The sequence below is a fragment of the Danio rerio genome, chromosome 3, assembly GCF_052040795.2.
Source record: "Danio rerio strain M-AB ecotype USA chromosome 3, GRCz13ab, whole genome shotgun sequence".
In the NCBI taxonomy this organism is placed as follows: Eukaryota; Metazoa; Chordata; class Actinopteri; order Cypriniformes; family Danionidae; genus Danio; species Danio rerio.
Window position 1 is genome coordinate 5032501 of NC_141023.1, and position 23724 is coordinate 5056224.

At 34.6% G+C, this 23724-nt stretch overlaps 1 protein-coding gene across 4 annotated transcripts in view; it reads right to left on the minus strand.

The window, feature by feature from the left end:
* The window catches only part of prr36b (proline rich 36b), an 89533-nt gene extending 66715 nt beyond the window's left edge, over window positions 1-22818 (minus strand). For all 4 annotated transcript variants that reach the window (XM_087243480.1, XM_087243482.1, XM_087243481.1 and 1 more), the window contains exon 1: window positions 22495-22818. The gene's annotated coding sequence lies outside the window, so the exon portion shown is untranslated. The remainder of the gene's footprint in view (window positions 1-22494) is intronic.
* Window positions 22819-23724: the final 906 nt, after the last annotated feature.

Sequence of the window (23724 nt, forward strand, 5' to 3'; positions counted from 1 at the left end):
CCCCATGACAACACTGTGTTTGTTTGCAAAAGCTTTGCCTTCACTAAAGAAACTTTGCATTTGCCCACAAACCTTTTGCATGTTGTGCAAGTTAGGTTTCGTAAAGGCTGCAAAACCTTTGCCACTGACGTCAAACTACTGAAATAGGTATCAGTCGATTTGAAATTAAATGTGTATGAAATATAATATATAATATATAAAATATAACTTTAAGAAATGCTGGGTTATTTAAAACCACCTTGGGTAAAATATAGACTAACCCAAACATTGGTTTAAATTGAGTCCTAATTATTTAATTTAATAAAATTAACTCAGCAGTTGGGTTAGTTCACATTATACCCATAATTTGGTTGAAATAACCCAGCCTTTTTAGAGTGCAGGTGCGACTGAATGCATTCTTGTCAGACATTCAGACAGACAGTTCTGAATGTCCTGTCATGCTTCTCATACCATGAATGTCTCCCATTTAAAGGTGCGATATCTAATTTCAAAGAGTTCAACTTTTCCTCTCTGCTCCATTTTCCTGCAGCACGTCTACAAACACCAGCACATCTGCTGTGAAATCCAATCAACAGTGCTCGAAACGCAATCAAACGTGAGCACCACGGCAGCACCTCTGTCCAAACATCATAACCAGCGGCGGACACAACACGGTCCCCTGAGGACAGCCAGATTAACACATGACAGAGCTCGTTAACTCAGGACAAAGCCTGATGCTAATCCTCCGATGGACACCCGCAGAACGGGACGCACACAGGACACGGGCCAGATATGCAGATCAAGTCACAATTAATAGCCCTGCTTCATATTGCTCTCTCCAATTTCTGTTTAATGACTGTTTTTGACTCAACACTGGGTTAAAACAAACCAGCATGCTAAAAAGAATTGGGTTCTGGGTCAATTATGGTCAAAGCCAACCATTGGGTTATATTTTCAATGAAATTTAAATTACATTTTAACCCCCACTGTTTATATTCGACCCAACATTGGGTTAAAACAAACCAGCGTACTAAAACATTTTGGATTCTAGGTCAATTATACTAAAACAAAGTTAGGTTATGGGTCAATAATAGAAAAACCCAACTATTGGGTTATATTTTTAATGAAATTTAAATTACATTTTAACCCCTATTGTCCATATTTGACCCAACATTGGGTTAAAACCAATCAGCATGCTAAAAAGAATGTTGGGTTCTGGGGCAATTATGGACAAACCCAAACATTGGGTAAAATAGGATAAACCCAAACATTTAGGATATTTTGCAAAGAAATTTAAATGACATTTTTAACCACTATTGTTTATATTTGACCCACTATTGGCTTAAAACAAACCAGCATACTAAAAATATTTGGGCTCTGGGTCAAATATGTGCACACCAAACCATTGGGTTATATTTTTAATGAAATTTAAATTACATTTTAACCCTAACTGTTCATATTTGACCCAACATTGGGTTAAACCAAATCAGCATGCTAAAAAATGTTGGGTTCTGGGTCAATTTCTGACAAACCTAAACATTGGGTCAAATAAGATAAACCCAACCATTGGGTTATCTTCCAATAAATTTTAAATGGTATTTTCTTTGACTTAACTGTTCATATTTGACCCAGCTTTGGGTTAAAACAAACTAGCATACTAAAAAAATTGAATCATGTGTCAATTGTGAACAGACTCAACCATTGGGTTATATTTTCAATGAAACTTAAAATACTTTTTTTAACCACAACTGTTCAAATTCGACCCAACTTTGGGTTAAAACAAATAAGTGTACTAAGAAATGTTGAACTCTGGGTCAATTATGGACAAGCGCAGCCATTGGGTTATATTTTCAATACATTTAAATTAAATTTTAACCTCAACTGTTCATATTCGACCCAACATTGGGTTAAAACAGATCATCACACTAAAAAAAGTTGGGTTCTGGGTCAATTATGGACAAACCTAAACCTTACGTCAAATAGGATCAACCCAACCATTGGGTTATTTTGCAATGAAATTAAAATAGCATTTTAACCCCAACTGTTCACATTTGACCCAACTTTGGGTTAAAAAAAATTGTATACTAATAAATTTAGAATTATGTGTCAATTATGGACAAACCCAACCATTGGGTTATATTTTTGATAAAATTTATAATACATTTTAACCCCAACTGTTCATATTTGACCCAACATTGGGTTAAAACAAATCAGAATGCCAAAAAAATGTTGGGTTCTGGGTTCAATTACGGACAAACCTAAACATTAGGTCAAATAGGATAAAACTAACCATTGGGTTATATTTTCAATTAAATTTAAATTACATTTTAACCCTAACTGTTCATATTTGACCCAACATTTAGGTTAAAACTAATCAGCACAGTAAAAAATGTTAGGTTCTGTGTCAATTACTGACAAACCCAATCATTAGGTCAAATAGGATAAACCCAACCATTGGGTTATTTTCCAATGAATTTTAAATGGTATTTTCTTTAACCCAACTGTTCATATTTGACCCAGCTTTGGGTTGAAACAAACTAGCATACTAAAAAAATTGAATTATGTGTCAATTGTGAAAAGACTCAACCATTGGGTTATATTTTCAACGAAACTTAAAAGACTTTTTTAACCACAACTGTTCAAATTTGACCCAACTTTGGGTTAAAACAAATTAGTGTACTAAGAAATGTTGAACTCTGGGTCAATTATGGACAAGCGCAGCCATTGGGTTATATTTTCAATACATTTAAATTAAATTTTAACCCCAACTGTTCAGATTTGACCCAACATTGGGTTAAAACAGATCATCACACTAAAAAAAATGTTCTGGGTCAATTATGGACAAACCTAAACCTTACATCAAATAGGATCAACCCAACCATTGGGTTATTTTGCAATGAAATTTAAATAGCATTTTAAAACCCAACTGTTCACAATTGACCCAACTTTGGGTTAAAAAACAAAATTTGTATACTAATAAATTTTGAATTATGTGTCAATTATGGACAAACCCAACCATTGGGTTATATTTTTGATAAAATTTAAAATACATTTCAACCCCAACTGTTCATATTTGACCCAACATTGGGTTAAAACAAATCAGAATGTTAAAAAATGTTGGGTTCTGGGTCAAATATGGACAAACCTAAACATTGATTATCAAATAGGATAAAACTAACCATTGGGTTATATTCCAATGAATTTAAATGGCATTTTCTTTAAACCTAACAAGTTATATTTGACCCAGCTTTGGGTTAAAACAAACTAGCAAACAAAAAAATGTTGAATTCTGGGTCAATTATGGACAGAATCAACCACCGGGTTGTATTTTCAATCACATTTTATTTACATTTTTAACCACAACTGTTCAAATTTGACCCAGCATTGGGTTAAAACAAACCAGCATAACTAAAAAAAAACTTCTGGGTCAAATACTGTGTAAAATTCCTCGCTCTGTTCATCATTCAGGATATATTTAAACTAAAATTCACAGGAGGACGAATCGCTCTGACTTCAGCTGTATCTGCACGCCACCTGCCCCAGAGTAAAAGAGGAGAGATGGAGAGACGAGATCAGATCAGACGGATATTGATCACCCAGAGGAAAAAAGTGGCAGCACAGATGGCCCGCCGAGGAGTGCATTAGCAGGACATGTGCTCGCGGCCAAATTGGGAGGTTTTGGGGGCTTTTAACTAATTTGTAACCCGAGGAGCGGCTCCGTCCCATTCTACACAGCCAGCACTAGAAGACAAATTACATAAGAGATGATGCAAAGCAGCTGGTGGCGTTCGATCGCTGACATCTGAGAGTGTGTGTGTTTGCGACAGCAACGTCATCTGCACCAGACAATACACACACACCCTTCAGCAAACAGGAGGAAGCGACACACACTCACTCATGCAATCACACACATACTAACATACAGACTATGTGGTCATGCTTACCAGTTCCAAGGTAGACCATGACACATTTTCTGATGGACATTCATTCGTTTACCTGGTCCCTTATTCATCAGGGGTCGCCACAGTGGAATGAACCGCCAACTATTCCAGCATATGTTTGACACAGCAGATGCCCTTCCCATACACACTCATTCACCATTTACACACACACTAATACACTACGGCCGAATTAGTTCATCCAATTCACCTACAGTGCATGTGCTTGGACTGTGGGGGAAACCGGAGCACCCGGAGGAAACCATCACCAACACGGGGAGAACATGCAAACTCCACACAGAAATGACCCAGCCGGATTCGAACCAGAGTCCTTCTCGGTATGAGGCCACCCCTATTTATGAACATTTGCAGCATTTTTGCGATAATATTGACCATTTGTGATCATTTTAGTCACTATATTTAATGAAGTGAACTTTCACACACACTTGTACTGCTATCTTTATGGGGACATAACGCTGTTTGTACTGTACAGACTGTATATTGCGTCCTCTTCCACAACTCTACCCCTAAACCAACACTTACAGGAAACAATCTGCACATTTAACTTTCAAAACACTTCATTCTGTCAGATTTACAAGCCGTTTTCCTCATCAGGACCAACAAAAACGTCAGAACTTACAGGTATCGCTAAACTTGCATTTGGTCCCCATAATGTAAGAAATACAAGTCACACACACTCCACAGGAAACCTGTAAGAGGATTATCTTCCTGCTCACAGCTGACCGGCACCTTCCAGATGGACTCTGAGCTTCTGTTCTGACTCGACAGAAAAGCCTTCATAATGTTGCTGCTGGCGAGTCTCTGTCCAGATTATATACAGCCAAACATTAGTGATAGTTGTGGATCTAGGCTGGTAATCCAAGGTTCAAGCTCCAGCAGAAGTGATTGTGCTTTCACTGTTACCGCTCCGGGTGGAAATATTCACCCCCGGCTGGGTCGAAACAGACTTGCTCTCTGTTCTGAAACACACTGTATAAGCTGCTTTATATCGAAATCTACTAAATAATAAAGAAGTCCCGCAGGAAATTCAGCCGCTCACAGCTTCTCACAGGCTTAGAACAAACAGAAACTTTGTCTCGGATTTCTCTCATAAGAAGAAATATATATATATATATATATATATATATATATATATATATATATATATATATATATATATATATATATATATATATATATATATCTGTAGATGAGTTATTTTTAGTATACACTTTAAAAAGATGATGGGTTGTATGGACTCACTGTTGGGTCAAATAGGGACAAACTCAACCATTGGGTCAAATAGGATAAACCCATTTTACAAATTACATTTAACCACAACTGTTCATAACTGACCCAACATTGGGTTTAAATAAACCAGCAAACAAAAAAAAATGCTGGGCTCTGGGTCAATTATGGAAAAACCTTAACCATTGGGTTATATTTTCAATGAAATTTAAATTATAATTGAACCCCAACTCTTTATATTTAACCCAACACAAGGTTAAAACCAACCAGCACACTGAATAATTTTGTGCTCTGGGTCAAATATTGACAAACAAAATTATTGGGTTATTTGTTCAATTAAATTTAAATTACATTTAACTCCAACTGTTTATATTTGACCCAACAGTTGTTTAAAACAAACCAACCATTGGGTTATTTTAAATGTTTTATTAATATATATATACATACATATATATATATATATATACATATATATATATATATATATATATATATATATATATATATATATATATATATATATATATATATATATATATATATATATATAAATTAATTATTTAAAGTCAATGATGGACAAAACCATTGTGTCAAACAGAACAAACCCAATCATTGGGTAAATATTTCAATGAAATTTAAATGACATTTTAACCACTATTGTTTGTATTTGACCCAACATTGGGCAAAAACAAACCACAATACCAAAAAAGTTGGGTTCTGGGTCAAATATGGACAAACGCAACCAATGGGTTAAATAGGATGAACCCAACCATTGGGTACATTTAAAAATTACATTTTAATGACATTATTAACCACTATTGCTTGTATTTAATCCAAAAATGCATTAAAACAAACCAAGATACAAAAATAAGTTGGGTTCTGGGTCAATTATGAGCAACCCCAACTATTGGGTACATTGTTCAATTAAATTTAAATTACATTTTTAACCCCAATTGTTCATATTTGACCCAACATTGGGCTAAAATAAACCAGCATACAAAAATTATTTTGGACCAAATATGGACAACCCAACCATTGGGTCAAATGAGATAAACTTAACCATTGGGTTATTTTTCCAACGAAAATACATTTTTAACAACCCAATATACTAAAGAATGTTGGGTTCTGGTCAAATATGTGTAACCCTGCCAGTCCTACACTACCCAACCCGCTCTGAGCTGGTTTCAAACCGGCGACCTTCCGCATGGGAGTCAGTTGCTCTACCAAGAAGGCTAAAGACCATGGCCTCTAGCATCTGTCGCTAGAGCACCTTCAGAGGTCAGAGGAGTGCGGTTTACCTGCACAGCACTTACTAGCTGGCCTCCGTTACATATGGACAATCCCAACCATAGAGTCAAATAGGATAAACCCAACTATTAGGTTATTATAAAATGCTTCAATTACATTTTAGCCCCAACTGTTCATATTTGACCCAACATCAGGCTAAAACAAACCAGCATGATAAAAAAATGGATTCTGGATAAAAAATTGACAGACCCAACCATTGCGTTATTTTTCCAATGAAATTGAAATGACATTTTAAAGCCCAACTGTTCATATTTCACCCAACATTGGCTTAAAACATTGGGTTCTGGGTCAATTATGGACAAACCCAACCATAGAGTCAAATAGGATAAACCCAATCATTGGGTTATTTTCAAATGAAATTTAAACTACATTTTTAACCCCAACTGTTCATATTTGAGACACCATTCGCTTAAAAAACAAGCCAGAATACCAAAAACATTTGGTTCTGGGTCAAAAAGGGACACACCCAACCTTTGGGTTATATTGTAAAAGAAATTTAAATGACATTTTAATCCCAACTCTTCATATTTGACTCAGCACTGGGTTAAAACCAATCAGCATGCTAGAAAATTATGGGTTCTGGGGCAATTATGGACAAACCCACACATTGGGTAAAATAGGATAAACCCAAACATTCAGGATATTTCCCAAATAAATTTAAATTACATTTTTACCCACTATTGTTTATATGTGACTCAACATTGGGTTAAAACAAACCAACATACAACAAAAAAGCTCTCTGTCAATTATGGACAGACCCAACCATTTGGGTTATATTTTTTTAATAAAATATTAATAAAATTTTAAACCACAACGGTTCATATTTGACCAAACATTGGCTTAAAACAAATCAGCATGCTAAAAATGTTGGGTTCTTGGTCAGTTATGGACAAACCCAAACATTGGGTCAAATAGGATAAACACAACCAATGGGTTATTTTCCAATGAATTTAAATTACAATTTCAACCCCAACTGTTCATATTTGACCCATCACTGGCTTAAAACAAACCAGCAAACTAAAAATATTTGGTTCTGGGTCAACGATGGACACGCCTAACCATTGGGTTATATTTCTAATGAAATTTAAATGATATTTTAACCTCTTTTGTTCATATTTGACTCAACATTGGATGAAAACAAACCAGCATAATAACAATGTTGGATTCTCGGTCAATTATGGACAAACTCAAACAAACATTTGACCCAACATTGGGTTAAAACAAATTAGTGTACTAAGAAATGTTGAACTCTGGGTCAATTATGGACAAACCCAACCATTGGGTTATATTTTCAATGAAATTGAAATGACATTTTAAAGCCCAACTGTTCATATTTGACCCAACATTGGCTTAAAACATTGGGTTCTGGGTCAGTTATGGACAAACCCAACCATAGAGTCAAATAGGATAAACCCAATCATTGGGTTATTTTCAAATGAAATTTAAATGACATTTTTTAGCAACAACCGTTCATATTTAACCCAACATTGGGTTAAAACAAGCTTGTTGGCATGTGGGTCAATTAAGGACAAACCCTAACATTTTGTCAAATAGCATAAACCCAACCATTGGGTTATTTAAAACAAAAAAAGCTTCAATTACATTTTAACCCCAACTGTTCATATTTGACTCAACATCGGGTTAAAACAAAACAGCACACTGAAAAATAATGGGTTCTGGGTCAAATATGGGCACACCAAACATTGGGTTAATTTTTTCAATAAAATATAAATGGCATTTTTTTGTTCATATTTGACTCAACAATGGGTTAAAACGACCCAGCATTGTTAGACGATAGAGGAAGAACGACAGAGCTGTAATTCAAGGCATCCATTAAAGTCAATGAAGCTTGATTTAGTGACTAATAGACATTAACACATGAAAGACGCATGTGTTGATGTCTTTTTAATGGATTTGACTTTTATTTCAATAATGTTAGCAAAGAAAATGCTTGAGCAAATGCACTGCCCCATTATGTAGTCAAAGTGTTAAAGGCACAGTTCACCCAAAAATGAAAAGCCAGTCATCATTTACTCACCGTTTACTTGTTTTCAAACCTGTTTGAGGTTCTTTCTTCTGTTAAACCCAAAATAAGACGTAATAAAGAAAGGACATTGTTCAAAACATCTTCTTTTGTGTCCAACAGACCAAAGAAACTCATAAAGGTTTGGATCCACTTGAGGGTGAGTAAATAGTGAGCATTGTGGATAGGGTTGTAACAATATACCGGTATGACGGTCTACCACGATTTGAACGTGCACGATGAACAATTGCATATCAACGGTTTTAACCCTTAAAGACCGAGACAGCCGCCCGCGGCTAAAAATAAGTATTGCTCTTAAATGTTTAATAACTTTTGATCCGCTGATCCGATTCATACAATTCAAAGATTGGCATAAAGAAGAGAATCTCAGCCTTCTAGTGCTGTATCACATAACATTCGCGGCTCCGGAGGCTCCGGAATCAGTGCGGTTACGTCATCAAAATTTGACAACGCTGATTTGACAAAGAAACGCTCGTCACTGTGTCTCTGGACAAATCAGACATGATACATTGATGCATTGTCCCTCCTCCATGCCCAGATTGGTTCAAACTCGCTATATCACAACCAATAAGCATAGGTTTCGCTTTTGTTTGTGGACCAACACTGAGCTTTTTGAACAACACAGAATGAGAGATAGGCATACATTTATGCGCGGCTAAATAAAACGCAAAAAAAAAAGTTTTGCATGAAATAATTCTCATACTAAGTACTTTTGCATGCACAGCAGCACAGAAACATGACAAAACAGTGACACAGCAAAGACGAACTGCTGCTCTTGCTGTTTTCAAAAGACGCAAATGAAGGTGCAGCTGAGCTGTTTGTTTGCATTGCAGACAACCACATCCAAATCCATATCCACAGACAACCATATCCATGCTGGCACATAAAACCTAAGGATGTTCCATATTGAATCTAGTTTCGTTATGTAACTATTTATAGTATAGTAAATATTTATATCTTTTTTTTTACTGAGGATTTGCACCATGTTTATTTGGACTTTATTTGGACTTTGACACATTATTTATTATTTTCTTATTTTTATTTGTTCATTGTAAGTGGTGTTGTTTATAGTAACTGTAAATATATTATTTGGAAAAAGTCAAATTTGCTTCACTGTTCTATTATTTTGTAACATTTGTAACACACCGTATACCGCGAAACCGTCAAACCGTGGTATTTTTTTAGACGATTATTATACCGTAAAAAATTCATACCGTTACAACCCTAATTGTGGAGTGAACTGACCCTTGAACTAACATGAACTAATGAGTCAATACCGCAAAGCCTTACCTAAAAAAGCCTGAAATAACTTTAGAGTAACTGACTTTTGTTTGCAATCTAAGCACAAATTAAGGACATTATGGTCTAAAGAAGAAGCATTTCCTCCGACAAATATTGAAATATATAAAGACCATGCAGGATTAAAGTGAGCTATGCAGACCTGTGTGTGCAACCAGCCGAGCACAAAGCATTGCGGATACAAATCTAGTTCGTTTTTATATAACGTGTGCTGCTGACAAACCGTATATCTCACGAACGCCGTGACCTGGATACTGCGGGGAAATTAGTATCACACCTTTAGTAAGTAGGTTGACATTTTTCACTGCGTTGAGGCCTACAGGCATCAAACAGCTCGTTTCCAGGACTGAAAACTTTAATATGGACTCTCACACACTCTATAGGGCCGGGTGATATGCACAAAAATCTCATATCAGAATGACTATATATATATATATATAAATGAATTAAGAATTATTAGCCCACCTGAATTATTAGCCCTGCTGTTTATTTCTTCCCCAATTTCTGTTTAAATGGAGAGCAGATTTCTTCAACATGTTTCTAATCATAATAGTTTTAATAACTCATCTCTAATAGCTGATTTATTTGATCTTTATCATGATGACAGTAAATAATATTTCACTATATATTCTTCAAGACACTTCATACAGCTTAAAGTGACATTTAAAGGCTTAACTAGGTTAATTAGGTTAACTAGACAGGTTGAGGTAATTAGGCAAGTTATTGTATTACGATGGTTTGTTCTGTAGACTATCGAAAAACAATAGCTTAAAGGGGCTAATAATATTGACCTTAAAATTGTGTTTAAAAAATTTAAAACTGCTTTATTCTAGCCGAAATAAAACAAATAAGACTTTCTCCAGAAGAAAAAATAGTATAAGAAAAACAAAAGAAAAAAAATCCAAGGGGGCTAATAATTCAACTGTATTCAACTTCAACTGTATATATATAATGATATAGCACCATTTCTGTTAATTTAATCATATAATAGTTTATATATACTGAGCACATGTAAAGGACTATTTCTTTATAACATTTAAAATCATGTTTCTACTTCATTTTACCAAACGTAAGGGCAAATGTTTGGTTTTAAAAATGTAGAAACGTCAATAAAATAATATAAAACACTTTACAAAAACGAATGATAGCAGGCCTAACAGTATTAATAAACAATATTAATAAATAAAACGTAAACATTCTACTTTCAACACTGACACAACAATGTTGTTGTCTTTGTCTGCATCTTCGTGATGGTGTGTAATATTGCAGCCATATCATTTACAACAAACTAATTTACCACAAACTAGTGCTGTCACGATAGGGTCATTTATAACTTCGATAAGATTGCCTGATGAATATCGATATTCAATACTATTTTCAATACTTCGAGGATTACGTCAGCCTGCATATATTAACTTGAGAGGTTTTAAAAAATTAAACTAGATTTTAACTTATAGCGACAATCCACAAACCAGCATGCCAAAATAAAAGTTGGGTTCTGGGTCATTTATGAAGAAACCCAACCATTCAAATAGGATCAACCAAACCATTGGTTTATTTTTCTAATGAAACTACGTTTCTAAGCCTAACTGTTCATATTTGACCCAATATAGGTTAAAATGAACCAGTATACAAAAAAAAAGTTGGGTTCTGGGTCAATTATGGACAAATCCAACCATTCACATAGGATCAACCAAACTATTGGCTTATTTTTCCAATGAAAGTACATTTCTAAGCCCAAATTTTATATATTTAACCCAACATTGGGTTAAAATAAACCAGTATACCAAAAAACGTTGGGTTCTGGGTCAATTATGGACAAACCCAACCATTGAGTCAAAACGGACAAACCAAAGCAGTGGGTACTTTTTCCAATGAAACTACATTTTTAACCCCAACCAACTGTTCATACATGACCCAACATTGGGTTAAAACGAAAAAGTATACCAAAAAGGTTGGGTTGTGGGTCAATTATGGAAAACCCCAACCACTTGGGTAACTTTTTCGATTAAATGAAATGACATTTTTAACCACTATTGTTTGTATTTGACACAACAATGCTTTAAAATAACCAAGATACAAAAATAAGTTGTGCTCTGGGTCAATTATGGACAACCCAAACCATTGGGTAAATTTTTCAATTTACTTTAAATTAAATTTTAACCACTATTGTGAATATTTGACCAAAGTTGGGTTTTAGGTCAATGACGGACAAACCCAATCATTGGGTCAATCAGAACAAACCCAATCATTAGGTAATGAAATTTAAATGACATTTTAACCACTATTTTGACCGAATTTGACCCAACATTGGGTTAAAACAAACCACAATACCACAAAAGTTGGGTTCTGGGTCAAATATGGACAAACCCAACCATTGGGTTAAATAGGATGAACCCAACCATTGGGTACATTTAAAAATTTAATTTAAAATGACATTTTTAACCACCATTACTTGTGTTTAAACCAACAATGCATTAAAACAAACCAAGAGACAAAAATAATTTGGGTTCTGGGTCGATTATGGTCAACCCCAACTATTGGGTACATTTTTCAATTAAATTTAAATGACATTTTTAACCACTATTGTTCATATTTGACCAAACATTGGGTTAAAACAAACCAGCATACCAAAAAAGTTGGGTTCTGGGTCAAATATGGACAAACCCCACCATTGAGTCAAGTAGGATAAATAAAACCATTGTTTTCTTTTTCTAATGAAATTCCATTTTAAACCCCAACTGTTTATATATATGACCCAACATCGGGTTAAAACAAACTAGTATACAAAAAAAGGTTGGGTTATGAGTCAATTATGCACAAACCCAAGTATTGGGTCAATAGGATAAACCCAACCATTGGGTAATTTTTCAATTAAATATTTCATATTGGGTCATATTTGACCAAACATTGGGTTAAAATAAACCAGTATACCAAAAAACGTTGGGTTCTGGGTCAAATATGGACAGTCCCAACCATTGAGTCAAAAAGGACAAACCAAAGCAGTGGGTACTTTTTCCAATGAAACTACATTTTTAACCCCAACCAACTGTTCATACATGACCCAACATGGGGTAAAACGAAAAAGTATACCAAAAAGGTTGGGTTATGGGTCAATTATGGAAAACCCCAACAACTGGGGTAACTTTATCAATTAAATGAAATGACATTTTTAACCACTATTGTTTGTATTTGACCCAACAATGCTTTAAAATAACCCAGATACAAAAATTAGTTGTGCTCTGGGTCAATTATGGACAACCCCAACCATTGGGTACATTTTTAAATTTAATTTAAATTATATTTTAACCACTATTGTGAATATTTGACCAAAGTTGGGTTTTAGGTCAATGATGGACAAACCCAATCATTGGGTCAATCAGAACAAACCCAATCATTAGGTAATGAAATTTAAATGACATTTTAACCACTACTGTTCGAATTTGACCCAACATTGGGTTAAAACAAACCACAATACCAAAAAAGTTGGGTTCTGGGTCAAATATGGACAAACCCAACCATTGGGTTAAATAGGATGAACCGAATCATTGGGTCCATTTAAAAATTTAATTTAAAATGACATTTTTAACCACCATTACTTGTGTTTAAACCAACAATGCATTAAAACAAACCAAGATACAAAAATAAGTTGGGTTCTGGGTCAATTATGGTCAACCCCAACCATTGAGTCAAAACGGACAAACCAAAGCAGTGGGTACTTTTTCCAATGAAACTACATTTTTAACCCCGACCAACTGTTCATACATGACCCAACATTGGGTTAAAACAAAAAAGTATACCAAAAAGGTTGGGTTGTGGGTCAATTATGGAAAACCCCAACAACTGGGGTAACTTTTTAATTAAATGAAATGACATTTTTAACCACTATTGTTTGTATTTGACCCAACAATGCTTTAAAATAACCAAGATACAAAAATAAGTTGTGCTCTGGGTCAATTATGGACAACCCAAACCATTGGGTAAATTTTTCAATTTACTTTAAATTAAATTTTAACCACTATTGTGAATATTTGACCAAAGTTGGGTTTTAGGTCAATGATGGACAAATCCAATCATTGGGTCAATCAGAACAAACCCAATCATTAGGTAATGAAATTTAAATGACATTTTAACCACTATTTTGACCGAATTTGACCCAACATTGGGTTAAAACAAACCACAATACCACAAAAGTTGGGTTCTGGGTCAAATATGGACAAACCCAACCATTGGGTTAAATAGGATGAACCCAATCATTGGGTACATTTAAAAATTTAATTTAAAATGACATTTTTAACCACCATTACTTGTGTTTAAACCAACAATGCATTAAAACAAACCAAGAGACAAAAAAAATTTGGGTTCTGGGTCGATTATGGTCAACCCCAACTATTGGGTACATTTTTCAATTAAATTTAAATGACATTTTTAACCACTATTGTTCATATTTGACCAAACATTGGGTTAAAACAAACCAGCATACCAAAAAAGTTGGGTTCTGGGTCAAATATGGACAGACCCAACCATTGGGTCAAATAGGATAAACCAAACCATTGTGTTCTTTTTCTAATGAAACTACATTTTAAACCCCAACTGTTCATATATATGACCCAACATCGGGTTAAAACAAACTAGTATACAAAAAGAGGTCGGGTCAAATGGGATAAACCCAACCAATGGGTAATTTTTCAAATAAAATTTTAATCACTAATGTTTATATTTGACCCAACCTTGGGTTAAAAGAAACCAGGATATAAAAAGGTTGGGTTCTGGGCCAATCTTCGTTCAAAATCCAAAAATCCAAATCCAAAAATCCAAAAATCCTTCTCAACCAAATGCAAGATTGTGTCGTTTTAAAGATTCCAGTGTCGATATTATTGAAATATCGATGTTTGACAACACTACCGCAAACAATGTATTTCGAGACGCCACAAAATAAACCATTGAGCATAATATAAAACAATACTTTTACATTCATACAATGCTCTGATGTTTATTTCATGGTGTCACAAGATGCGTTGGTCATGGTAATACTTGTTCACATTGCACACCCCTATATGTAAACTAGTCTATAATCATCAAGGAACAGCTCGTCAATACATCCATCAGTAACAGCAGCATGTGGCGACGCTCTCAAAGACTCCATTCACTGACTGACATCTGCCAAGAAAACGGGAACAAAGGAGATTGAGCTGAAATGCATCAGGACAGGGTCAGATAATGTTCCTCCAGATATAGATGAACACAGCACGAGCTCTGCAACTGCACAGCAGACGTGTTTACACAGAGCTGAGGCGTAACCACCAAACACACCCCGAAAAAGCACCCAGAACGCAACAAACCCTTCCAATGACCACAGCTGCAACACTAGATCCACAGACACAGCCAACTGTCCGCAGCGACAACTGCTCAGCCCCACGGGTGCTGTCGCAACCAGAGAATTATCAGAAAACCGACAGATGACACTCCAAAACCACTGTATAACTGTGGATGACAAAGAGGGATCCTTGTACTTCTACAAATGCGACTTTTTGTGTAGCTATGCTATGAAGAACTATTTTTAAGTTTTTAAGATATTTTAAGCAAAATATCAAGAGTTGTAGTAAAATTGTAGTCATCTTTTTCTCTCATCGAAAGAAAAATAAGAATGTAAATGAGTTATTTCTGGCAATAACTCTAAAAAAATGCTCAGTTGTTTTAACTCAACGTTGGGTCAAAAAGGGATAAACCAGCCAGACCTCACGAGGAAACGCAAGTATTTACGTTTTGTCAGTTTAGTAGCTAATTCATGAGTTTAGTGGTGTGAAAATGTACGCTTTCAAAAAGGAGGCGTGGCACCAAACCACACCCCTAAACTCAAGCAAATCGTAATATATTGGACGACTCAGATCGTAGGAATTCATATCAATTAGCTACTACATCAGAAAGTTACGAATTGCTGTGAAATAGCGTTGGATAAAGCCAATTATTTGGTTAATTTAATTCAAATTAAATTTAAATAACATTTATAACCCCAACTGTTCATAACTGACTCAACATCGGCTTAAAACGACACAGAATACAAAAAAAAAAAAAAAACATTCTGGGTCAAATATAGGCAAACCCAACGTTGGGTTAATTTTTTCAATTAAATTTAAATGGAATTGCCAAGAGATAGCTTTAGATAAACCCAACCATTTGGTTAATTTAATTCCAATTGAATTTAAATAATGTTTAACCCCTACTGTTCATATCTGACCCAACATTGGCTTAAAACGAAAGTACAATGTTTACATCTTTTTTGCACTATAAGTAAGCTGTCAAAATATCTTCAAGAAAACATCTAGGGCCGTGCAGTATATATCAAATTTATCGCAATATCTCAAATATGCATATCCAATGCAACCTTTCAGTGATTCGTAATTTTTCAATTTAGTGACTAATTTGTATTTATTTTGGGGCACGATTCCATTTAAAAATGTTACGTTTTTGAACATATGAAATCATATGGATCTGTACAAATTAGCTACTTTTCTGACAATTCGTAAAAATTGTTACGTTTCCTTGTAAGATTGGTCTTGCATATCCCGATATACATATCGCAATGGTTTAGAATAAACAGGAAAATCCCTTTATTACAGCTGATGGCAAGGTTTGACTGAAACAAGCATACTAATGTGACGTTTTGTGTAGCTATGCTATGAAGAACTATTTCTAGTTCCTCAACGATCCTTTTAGTGAACACTTTCAGTTCACTAAAATAAAAAAAAATACTAAATTGTAGTATAAAGACAATTTTAGTCATCTTTTTCCACTATAAAGAAGGTGTGAGAGTATCAACAAGATACCATCTAGGTCTGCGCAATTTGTATTGAAATATTGCAAATGTGTCTATCCAACGCAAGTTCACAACAATTCGTAACTTGATTTAGTAGCTAATTTGCATTTATTTGTAAGATCTCATTCATTCATTTTAATTTGATTTGCTCATCCCCCAGTATGGAGTAGAGTTTGGGGGAAGGCCTCCATTTAAAAATCGTACATTTTTATGCACATGAAATCATATGAATTTGTACGAATTAGCTACTTTTCAGACATTTAGTAAAATAGCTATGTTTCCTCATGAGACTGGCTTGGCATTTCGCAATATACATATCGTAATGGTTTGCATCCATGTTTGATCATTGCACTTTTTGAAAGAACATCTATAAATGTGACTTTTTGTATAGCTATGCTATGAAGAACTATTTTTAGGTCCTCAAAGATTCTTTCGGTGAACACTTATAGTTCGTTAAAAACTTGTTTGTATTGTTGTTAGCATAAAGAGCATTTTAGTCATATTTTTCCACTATAAATAAGCTGTGAGAATATATTCCTGAAACAATCTAGGATGTGCAATACTTATCAAAAAGGAAATATTGCAAATGTGCATATCCAACCCAATCTTACTGCAATTCGTAGCTTTTTGATTTGGTGGCTTATTTGTATTTATTTGTAGAATTTCATTCTTTCAAGTATGATTATCTCATCCCCTAGTGTGGGGTAGGGTTTGGGGGCATGCCTCTATTTAAAAAATCTTAAGTTTTTATAGGTATGAAATCATATAAATTTGTACAAATTAGCTACTTTTTTGACAATTCGTAAAATAGTTACATTTCCTCGCGAAATCAGCATATTGCAATGGTTTGCAATAAAGGAGTGATTTAATACAAAACTGTACATCGTAATATCGTGAATAATAAATATCGTAATAAATATAGCATTATCATTCAATTGCAATTTTCCTCAATATCGCACAGCTCTAGAACCATCAAACCTACTAAAAAAAACTTTATTGCATGTCATATGGTATTTTAAAGTGTCCAAAAATTGTGTTGCATTCTCCTACAACAGGTTTAAATGCATCTAATCTAAAAAAAAAACATCCACATTTTCTAAAAATATGAGTTTAATATTAGAATCATTTTGCGATGATTTCGATTCAGTTCAGGTCTGCAAACCCCTCCCCCTTCCATAAGCCAACCCTGCTCTGATTGGTCAGCTAACCAAGTGTGTTTTGATAGGGTTTTCCCTGTCGGAAACATTCAGTGCTCATTTTTCTTAGGTAGATTAATTAATTTGATTATGTTGATGTAGATCAGTAGCATACAAATGATTAAAAAATAAAACGATTCATTAATTCGATTCACTTTTAAAGCCAATATCTTTATTTATTGTGTGCTTTTTTGATTATAATCTTTAAACACTCCTAACGTTGCAAACTGCAATAAGATGTTGTTCTAAAATCATATATGACCTGCTCTTTAACAGTGTATACAGTGAGCAAGCAAGCGTTGGTGGACCAAATAAGTGACAAATCACATTTTCTTATGTCACTTCAGATGATCATAAGCAAGCGTCTGACCTTTCTGATGTCATTTGCTGTAAATTTCTCAAGCAGAGCCATTTAGAGCCGGTCCCACTCCCATTCCTCATACAGTCACTACCCATCATGCCATGACACATTCGTAATTGCTGGCAATGGTGCCCTGCAAGAGTCTAATCCCTGTGGGCTGGAGTCAGACAGCCACAGCATTGTATCGGGATCATAATAGGACAGAACAATGACACTGGCACAAAAATGGATCTGAGATAATTAGTCAGATTTGATCGCCGTGACCTCGCATATTCTGAATTCATACATATTGACGACAAACCAGAACAATACTTTACAAATATTGTCAAAACTATTTTCAAAATAGGGTTTACAATGCCCAAAACATACACAGAAACATGGGACGCCCTTATTTGGAAACTAGTGGTGGTGTTTGGTACTGCGCCCTAATAAAATATTACTGAAAGCCCATTTTTTGCGATATTAACTTCCAGTTTGGAATATAATTAGTTTAGATATTTAGTTTTGATTTTATTTCAAATCTATACTTTACAAATAATGTCAAAACTGTTATAAACATAAGGTTTACATTGCCCAAAACATACACAAAATAAGGGGGCGCCCTTATATGCTCAACAAAGGAAACTACTGGTGATGTTTGGTACTGCGCCCTAATAAAATGTTACTGAAAGCTAATTTCTTGAGATATCAACTTTAGATTTGGAATATAATTGGCTCAGATATTTAGCTTTGATTTGACATCAAATTTTATACTTTACAAATGTGAAAACTATTATAAAAAAATACGGTTTACATTTCCCAAAACATACACAGAAATAGGGGTCGCCCTTATATGGTCAACAATGGAAACTAGAGGTGATGTTTGGTACTGCGCTCTAATAAAATTGTACTGAAAACTCATTTTTTGAGATGTCAACTTAAATTTTGGCCTAGAATTGGTTAATATGTTTCGTTTTGCTTTTACATCAATTTTATACTTTAAAAATAATGTTATTACTATTCAAAAAATATGATTCCCATCCCTCAAAACATACCAAGAAATAGGGGGCACCCTTATATGGACACTAAAGGAAACTAGTGTTGATGTTTGGAACTGCGCCCTTATAAAATTGTACTGAGAGCTCATTTTTTGAGATATGAACTTCAAATTTGGAATATAATTGGCTCAGATATTTAGCTTTGATTTTATGGCTATTCTATACTTAACAAATAAAGTAAAAAAATAAATAAATATGGTTTACATCCCTCAAGACACACACAGAAATAGTGGTGCCCTTATATGGAAACTAGTGGTGATGCTTGGTACTGCGCCCTAGTCAAATATTACTGAAAGCTAATTTTTTGAGATATAAACTTTAAATTTGGAATATAATTGGTTCAGATATTTAGTTTTGATTTTATTTCAAAACAATACTTTACAAATAATGTCAAAACAATTATAAAAAATATCGTTTACATTGCCCAAAACATACACAGAACAAGAAGGCGCCCTTATATGGAAACTAGTGGTCATGTTTGGTACTGCGCCCCACAACATATTACTGAAAGCTCATTTTTTGAGATATCAACTTCAAATTTGGCCTAGAGCTGGATGAAATATTTAGTTTTGATTTTACGTCAATTTTATACTTCACAAATAATGTCAAAAATATTTTCAAATGTATGATTCGCATGCCTCAAAACATGAAATAGGGGGCAGCTTTATGTGGTCACCAAAGAAAACTGGTGTTGATGTTTGGTACTGCGCCCTCATCAAATATAAATGAAAGCTTCGTTTTTTGAGATATCAACTTCAAATCTGGTATATAATTGGTTCAGATATTTAGTTTGGATTTTAATGTCAATTTTAGGCTAAAACAGGTTTTGTTAAATACATATTTTATGTAATATATTAAATATGTATTTACTGTTTTATTATTTTAATAAACATAAAGGAACATAACTTCTGTTTTATTACACTTTTTGAACATTTCACCCCTTTACAATCTGACTAGTGTAAAACTGTTGTTTTGAAACAGAAATGCATATAAAATATTGAGATTTGTTCGCCATATTCTGAATTCATACATACTGACGGCTTACTAGAAATACCACTCACTTTTCTTTGCTATATTTATAAAAGCGCTTTCCATAATCATACACAAAAAATCCCAGACAAAAGCAGAGGAGACAGATCTGAGAGGAGCTGTGGTGGCCGCAGGGGGCTGAAGCATCCGTCTTAAACCCTTTTGTGTGCCGAGGAGAGAGAAGGCAACTATTAAGCAAGACAATAGGACGGACTGACTTACAAAGCCAAGATTTAGCAGCAGGAGAAGGCAAACCGACCCGCACCTGCTGCGAAACGCAACATTCGGACTCCATGGATTCGAGAACAAGCCAATGCCAAAAAAAAAAAACACACACACACCCTGTTGATTTCCATTGAGCTACTCTATGAGAAGAAAAAAATGTGAAAGTAATAAAAAAAAAGGGTGCACAATGAGTGGATCATTTCTAAAGTCAAAATCCGGCTCAGATTAATCTCCATGGATTTTTTTATAGTATATAGAGAAAGCTCGATACTTCACAGTGGACTATTGAATGATATTGAGCTGCTGGTTGTTAACCGCTCTGTATTTCATCGAAACGAGCGGATAAACTGCACCAGAGGGCTTGCATTTTGGCAGGTTGGTTGGTTTAATTAATGCAGTATCATTAGTCTATATGAGGTCTGGCCTTTCCTTAAAGAGACAGTACATTGAACATTTGAAAAAAAGCCCTCGTCTTTTCCCCTACGCTCAAGCAGGTGCAAACTTTTAGGACATTAATACATAGTTTGAACACAAAACAAGATATAGGAGGGGGGGAAATCAATGACATCACAGTAGAAATGAAACATTAAGGAGTCCAATGGCTGTTTTTCAAAAACATTCTTCAGATTATCTTCCTTTGTGTTCAACAGATACTCAAACAGGTTTGGCACAAGTGCAGGATGAGTAAATGATGATTTTTGGGTGAATTAAATAAGTCATCCGACAGTTTTAAACACATCTAATTACACTTAAATATATGTACACACTGAAAAAAAATATTCAGAAATGATTCCTTGGATTAACTAAATTTTTTTAACGTTAATTTAGTTTATTTATTTATTTATATAGCACTTATATTTAAGTAATTTAAGCAATATATATATATATATATATATATATATATATATATATATATATATATATATATATATATATATATATATTTATATATTAAGTGGCTGTAAACTATTTATTTGGGCTGAATTTAAACAAACAAATTAAGTATTTTATTATATTTTTTTAAAGTTAATTTAGTTTATTTATTTATATAGCACTTATATTTAAGCAATTTAAGCAATATATATATATATATATATATATATATATATATATATATATATATATATATATATATATATATATATATATATATATATATATTAAGTGGCTGTAAACTATTTATTTAGGCTGAATTTAAACAAACAAATTAAGTATATTTTTATTAAATTTAATTTGTATAAATTCAACACAAATAAATTGTTTACAACAGTTTTGCAGACATCATTTTTTTTCCAGTGTATGACTCAAAATTATATTGCTAATCTACATAAATGTGCACCGGCTATTATATGATGTAGCCTATACTATGAGTTTCTATAGATTATACGCCTATATGGACCAAACAATTCAATTCTGAATGTTCCAAAAGCGTGAATATATTAAGTGAAGCGGGCGGGTGAATATAATGTGTGTGTGTGTGTGTGTGTGTGTGTGAGTGTGTGTGTGTGTCGGGCGGGTGGAGGAGACGCAGAACAAAAGACTCCAGTGAACAAACGAGGGGAAAGTTTCACGCACAAAAAGCCATGCCAAGCACGAAAAACCGGGCTATGCTTCGTGTGTCAGTGCGATATGGGCTTTCTGAAGGACTGTCCGTGATGAAATCCGCCAACATTACGAGTGGGTTTGCCGTCGCCGCCCAGACATCCACCATTGAGGCGCTCTGAACACGGCATATATGAAATAACCACACTGTGATAGCGTGTTTAACCCTATAAATCAAACCGGTGTGAAACCTGCTCGCTTCGGCGGCATTTCCATCCATAGGATGATCTCATTTATTCCGCCGGTGCTCCCATTATAATGAGCGAGGCGAACAAGAGCTCATAAATATTCATTTACATATCAATGCGCCCGTCGTAAATCACTCCGCTGAATGAAAAGCGCTTCTTATACTGACACTGACAATCATTGATGGGGTTAATTAGTTGTGGGAGAATTAAAAATGAATCTTACCGAGTCTACAGCAGTTATGTCCTCCAGCAACGCCCAGTCGGTACTCGCGTCTCCTCCCGTTTATTTTGTTGGATCTTCTCCCTCTCTCTCTCTCTCCGAGCGGAACCGGCTGCTCAGCTGTTGAGAATGTGGAAAGAACCGGCAAACAAATGTTGCGGTGATAACACCCAGCAGACTGGAGCTGTACGTGAGGCTGACAGACTGAAGAGTCTACCGGCGGTAAAAGAGATGCGCGTCTCCTGGCAGCAGCGAATGAAACGGCGCACACGCGCGCGCACACATACACACACGCACACTCTCTCTTTGCGGTCCCGGACGAGCATTGAAAAGGATGAAAAGCGGCTTCGGTTTCTCTTGGCCGTGGCCAATCAGAGCTCGGGCTGAGATTTATGCAAATGAGGGATGATGTCATCGCACAGGCCACCCCGCGTTCTTTCTTTTCGCGCCATCCCTCTTCTATTCAGCCGCAGCCCCGCCCCCTTCTTCCCGCCGCTTCTGTTCACTTTCACCGATTACCAGCGACTCACACACTAACACCATTACACACTCGAGCAGGCTTTAGCATACACTGTTAAAATATCGGTAGACATCCTCTCAGATTTATGTTTTTAGGTTGTTTGTTTATACTTTTAAACTGCATTATCAGTCATTTTTGACCTAAAAGTTCTAAAAAAGTGACTTTTATGAACATTTTTAATTGTTTAAATTAATTTATTGTCATTAAACTGTTAAGAAAAGTGACTCTGTTATACTGTAGAGCGGAATTTTCAACGTCAAAAGTCAAATCAACATCCCGTAATGCAATTTACTACTGTAAAAAAACAAAAACACTTGAGAATTACAAAATATAGATGTTTTTATAGTTTATTTAAAGGACAAGAAAGGTATTTTTATATTTTTTGATTATCAAATCTGAATCAAATAAATCAACATTAAACAACAAAAAAGACCCACTAAAAAAGAAACAACAATAAACTTTAGAGATATTTTAACTAAAGCCCCAAAAAACTAAACAAACTGAAAACATGTTACTAGAATATAAAAATTGATGGAGTTTTTGGCATTTTGTATTTTCTGATAAATTAATTTTAATATTTTTTAACCCTACATGCACTACATCGGTCTAAAGTGACCCGTCTAAGTTTATTTTTTGTATATCTATTTTAAAGCTTTGCATTAAAGTGTTAAACAAGTAAAGTAAAATAAATATGGTAAATTGCTTAGGGCATT